Source organism: Cervus canadensis, chromosome 18, assembly GCF_019320065.1.
Source record: "Cervus canadensis isolate Bull #8, Minnesota chromosome 18, ASM1932006v1, whole genome shotgun sequence".
NCBI lineage: Eukaryota > Metazoa > Chordata > Mammalia > Artiodactyla > Cervidae > Cervus > Cervus canadensis.
The window spans coordinates 41,565,515-41,571,049 of record NC_057403.1 but is presented as its reverse complement, the minus strand read 5'-3'; positions in this window follow the sequence as shown (position 1 = coordinate 41,571,049).

The window sequence follows — 5,535 nt, the reverse complement described above, 5'->3', positions numbered from 1 at the left end:
TTTAAATGCTTTATTTATATTAGTTGGTCTAATTCCCACAACAACATTCTCCAGAAGTAGTACTATTATTCATCTTTCTCTTTTCTAGAAAAGACACAAGTCCTTGGGGTGTTGACTGCAGGAGACTCATGGTTCAGACTCTGGAGCTTGGACCCCCTGGACTAGCCATCCTGGTTCTGCCACACACCAGCTATGTGGCCTTGGGCTTAGGTCCCATCAGTCAGTTTCCTCTCTTATAGAATGGGATGATGGCAGAATCTCTCTCAGAGGGTGGCTGTGAGGATCCAGTGAGTTAGTATGTCCAGTGCCTGGCACAGAGAGAAGGCCCTCAGTAAATGTGAGCGGGAAGATTAAATGATGGGCCTCAGTCTCAGCTAGGGGTTGACCAAGGAGGAATTTGAACCCAAGTCTGCAGGCTGTCAAGGCTTGTGGACTTCCCTGCTATGGATTGCTGCCAACCTAGAGCCAGCCCCTCCCCTCCAAGTCCTGGGTCCCCAGGAGGGAGCCTCAGATCTCAGGAATGTGAGGATATGCCCTCTCTGAAAAGCCAGTGATTCCTAGTGGGTTGTGAGAGGTAGAGAAAGACTGTGGCCCAGTCTTTCCTGGCCCTTGTTGGAAGGCTTCCAAGTCCCCTGCCCTGATCAGGGTTTAGATGAGGATTCTCTGCCCTTCTGTGGATCCATGCTGTTTCTAATTAGGGTCCTGATGTTGTTGCTATTTAGTTGCTAAGTCGTGTCCAACTCTGCAACCCCATGGATACCAGGCTCACCAGGCTCCTCTGTTCATGGGATCTCCCTGACAAGAATACTGGAGTGGGTTCGGATATGATGCAAAGACTCAAATAGCCCCAGTCTGGCGGATGATTTGATCGTTGGGGGACTGATGGAAGCACAGATGAACAGCGGCTACCTCCCAAATGTGATAGCCGCTGTGAGACAGAGGGCCAGACGCGACCCCCTAGAGTGGTGCCGTCCAACCTATGAGGAGAGGGTGAGAATGTTCCAGCAGAGGGCTGGTGTGAGCAAAGGCAGAGAGGTCAAGAAAGCACACCAGGAGGGAGTAAGCTTGTGGCAAGAGGCAGTAGAAGAGGAGGCTGCAGAGGCCAACAGGGGTCAGAATTTGGAGGTCTTTGTGTGATCTGTCAAAGAGTTTGAACTTACTTTGGCTGAAAATGAGGAGCCAGTGAAGAGTTATGAAGGGAGGAAGTGACTCTGGTACATCTGTCAAATGGGATAGCAGTGGTACTTGCCTCACAGGGTTATTGGAGGATTAAGAGAAGATCCATATAAAGTATTTTTTTAATCATTTATTTTTCTTAATTTTTAAAATTAGCTTTATCTGTTTGTTTATTTTTGGCTCCACTTGGTCTTTGTTGCTGCAAGAGGGTTTTCTCCAGTTGTGGGGAGCAGGGGCTACTTTCTAGTTGTGGTGCGGCGGCTTCTCATTGCAGTGGCTTCTCTAGTTGCAGGGCAAGGGCTCAGTAGCTGTGGCCCATGGGCTTAGTTGCCCCGCAGCATGTGGAATGTTCCCAGACCAGGGATCGAACCTGTGTCTTCTGCATTGGCAGGCAGATTCTTAACCATTGGACCACCAGGGAAGGCCCATATAAAGTACTTGGAGTGGCCCCTAGAAAATGCTTATTAAACATTCAGTGATGCTCCTGCTGGTGTTGGTACTGTCCTGCAGTGAAGAGCGAGAACAACTCTTGCAGACCACCCAGGCAGTACAGAGTGAGTGAGGTTCAGCAGGGTGGACAGAGACTAAGACCACCCTTATATAGATATCCAGCAGGCCATGGATATCTGTTCTCTTCCTGCTAAAGACTAAAAGGCAAGCTTCCTGGTGTGGCCCCTCCCGGCCTCTTTCTCACTCACTAGGCTCCAGCCACCTTATGTTTCTGATCTTCAAACATGCCCATCCCTGGGCCTTCGACACAGGTGTTCCCTCTGTCTGGAAGGACCTTCCCCCACATCTTCTCTTGGATGCCACTTTCTTGTCACGGAGCTCTTGGATCAAATGTCATTTCCTCTGAAAAGCCTTTTCTGAGCCTTGGCATATCAGCTTTATCTCCAGAAAAAGAAATCTTACTTGCTTTCAGGTTTAATGTCTGTTGCTCCCTATCCCCTTGTTACAGATTGAATTGTGTCCCCCCCCCCACCCCGCCCTGCAATTCATTTGTTGAAGTCCTGACCCCTGTACCCCAGAATGTGACTGTATCTGGAGATGGAACCTTTAAAGAGGTGATTACGTTAAAATGAGGCCCTTAGGGCAGGGCCGGATCCAATCTGACTGCTGTCCTCAGAAGAAGAGGAAATTTGGACACAGAGAAGGGTGAATGCACAGAGGTACTGTGGGAAGAGGCAGCAAGAGGGTGGCCATTTGCAAGCCAAGGACAGAGGCTCCAGGAGAAATCAACTGTTCCAGCATCTTGGACTTCCAACCTTTAGAACTGCGATCACACAAATTTTTGTTGTTTAAGCTACCCAGTTTGCGGTATTTTGTTAGGGTAGTGTATTAGCAAACAAATATACTTCTAGGTGTAACTTCCATAAGGGCACAGAGTATGTCTTTCTGGTTTGCCACGGTGTCCCTAACGTCCCTCATTTATTGAACACAGACTAGCACATGGAGACCCTCAGTAGGTGAGATGACCTCTATTAGATATTTATTCTTTTCAAGCTGTTCTGGGAGAGATGGCATGTCAGCCTGTATTCAGCTATTAGCAAAGTGGATTCAGTGAGATGATGCCTTCCTGGAGACAGAGTTTAGGGGTTGAGGGGAGGAAAAGAAAGAAAAGAAAGTGAAGTCACTCAGGCGTGTCTGACTCTTTGTGACCCCATGGACTATACCCTACCAGGCTCCTCCGTCCATGGGATTTCCCAGGCAAGAATACTGAAGTGGGTTGCCATTTCCTTCTCCAGGAGATCTTCCTGACCCAGAGATTGAACCCAGGTCTCCTGCATTGTAGGCAGACGCTTTACCGTCTGAGCCACCAGGGAAGTCTGAGGGGAGGGGTACCCCACAAAGTTCTGATTACAAAAGGCAGGAGGACAAACCCAGGACATTTTCCATTATGGGGCTGGCTGAGTAAGTGCTACAGGTCTAGACAGTGACAGCAGAGACAGTGGGGCAGAAAGGATTGGGAGAAGTCAGAGGCAAAGCCTATCAGAGTAGCCTTATTAGGCCATTGGCCCAGGGCTTGAAAGTGAAAGTCACTCAGTCATGTCTGTCTCTTTGTGACCCCTTGGAATTCCCCAGGCCAGAATACTGGAGTGACTAGCTGTTCCCTTCTCCAGCGGATCCTCCCAACCCAGTGATTGAACCCAGGTCTCCCGCATTGCAGGCGGATTCTTTACCAGCTGAGCCACCAGGGAAGCCCAAGGATATTGGAGTGGGTAGCCTATCACTTCTCCAGGGGATTTACCCGACCCAGGAATTGAACTGGGGTCTCCTGCATTGCAAGTGGATTCTTTACCAACTGAGCTATGAGGGAAGCCCTACGTTCCATCAAGGCCCTCAAATTTAGTCTTTGGACATTATCTCCCAAAGAGATTACAACTAGTCATGGACACCTCCCATCGGCTTGAAAAAAGATGCTCATTTGAAGAGCTGTAATTGCAAAATGCAAATATCAAGAATATTCTAGAACCCATCTTTCAAGACCTACCTTCAACATCTGACACAGTGATTTTCCTCCTGCTGGCAACATTCTCTTCACTTAGCTTCCTTCTCAGTCTCCTCTGTTGGTTCCCACTCACCTCATCCCTCAGGCTTAAACGTTTATTTTCAGAAGTCAGCCAGAGCGATCCTTTAGTGTCTTTGCACCTGAATTTCCTCTGCTGAAACACACTTTCTCAAAACTGATTCCCTTTCAGATTCTCACCTGAATGTCACTTTCTCAGTGAGGTCTCTTCCCTACCACCATATTTTTAAAAATTATTTATTTATTTTGGCTGGCTGAGTCTTTGTTGTGGTGCATGGGCTCTCTCTAGTTGCAGTGACTGTGGGTTACTCTCTGCTACTCTCTAGTTCCTTTCCTGGTGGTTCAGATGGTAAAGAACCCACCTGCAATGAGGGAGACCTGGGTTGGGAAGAACCCCTGGAGAAGGGACGGTTACCCACTCCAGTATTCTGGCCTGGAGAATTCCATGGACATGGGAGGCTGGCAGGCTACAGCCCATGTGGTTGCAGAGTGGGATATGACTGAGCAACTTTCAGTTTCTCTAGTTGCAGTTCGCAGGCTTCTCATTCCAATGCCTTCTGTTGTTGCAGAGCATGGCCTCTAGGTGTGCAGGCTCAGTAGCTGTGGCACACAGGCTTAGTGGCCCCATGGCATGTGGAATCTTCCTGGACCAGGAATAGAACCCATGTTCCCTGCATTGGCAGGTGAATTCTTAACCACTAAACCACCAGGGACGTCTCCCTACTACCTTACTTAAAATTGCACTTTCTCCATACTTCCATCCCTCTTTCCTCTTTACCACTTACCACCAAAAGATTTCCCACATGTATTTCTCATTTAGTGTTTGTCTCCTCTGACTTGTATGTCAGCTTCTGGAGACCAGAGGTTTGTCTTATGTTTACTGCCATATCACTACTACTAGAATAGGTCCTGACACATAGTTGAGTTCAGTTCAGCCCCTCAGTCTTGTCCAACTTTTTACAATCCTAAGGACTGTAGCACACCGGCCTCCCTGTACATCACCAACTCCCAGAGTTTACTCAAACTCATGTCCATTGAGTCGGTGATGCCATCCAACCTTCTCATCCTCTGTAAACATAGTAGTCTCAAAAAATAAATGTCTGAATGAATGCTAAGAAATTGATTTAAAGATGAGAGTTTAAAGTATGATTTTTTTCCCCCAGAGGATTGATATATTAAGTAATTACTGTGGGCATCAACATAACAGCTAAACTAAGAAGAGTAGATATTCAAGGCGTTTTTGTCGTTCAGTCAGTTCAGTCACTGTCATGTCCGACTCTTTGTGACCCCGAGGACTGCAGTGAGCCCGGCTTGCCTGTCCTTCACTGTCTCCCGGAGTTTGCTCACAGTCATGTTCATTGAGTCGGTGATGCTAGTCGCCCCCTTGGACTTCCCTAGTGGCTCAGAAGGTAATCTGCCTGCAATGCAAGAGACGCGAGTTCAACCCCTGGCTGGGGAAGATCCCCTGGCGAAGCGAATGGCTACCCACCCCGGTATTTCTTGCCTAGAGAATCCCATGGACAGAGGAGCTTGGCGGGCTCGCAAGGAGTCGGACACGCCTGAGCGACTAACACACACATTCAAGGCATATTTATTGAATAAGCCCTTGGAGTGGGGTAGACAGAAGTATGTGTAAGCTGCAACAGTTGGGCAGCTTGGTTGTGGTGCTAGAATGAGAAGCCCCATTGGCGATGGCTCAAACACCGCCACTGTAGACCCGGAGTTGAGTTGAATCCAACGCCGGTAAGTTACAGCAGGAAAATAGCAAAACCCACCCGCGAGACCCAAGTTCAGCCTTAGCAGCGCTTGAGGCCCGACCGCGCAGCTGCAGA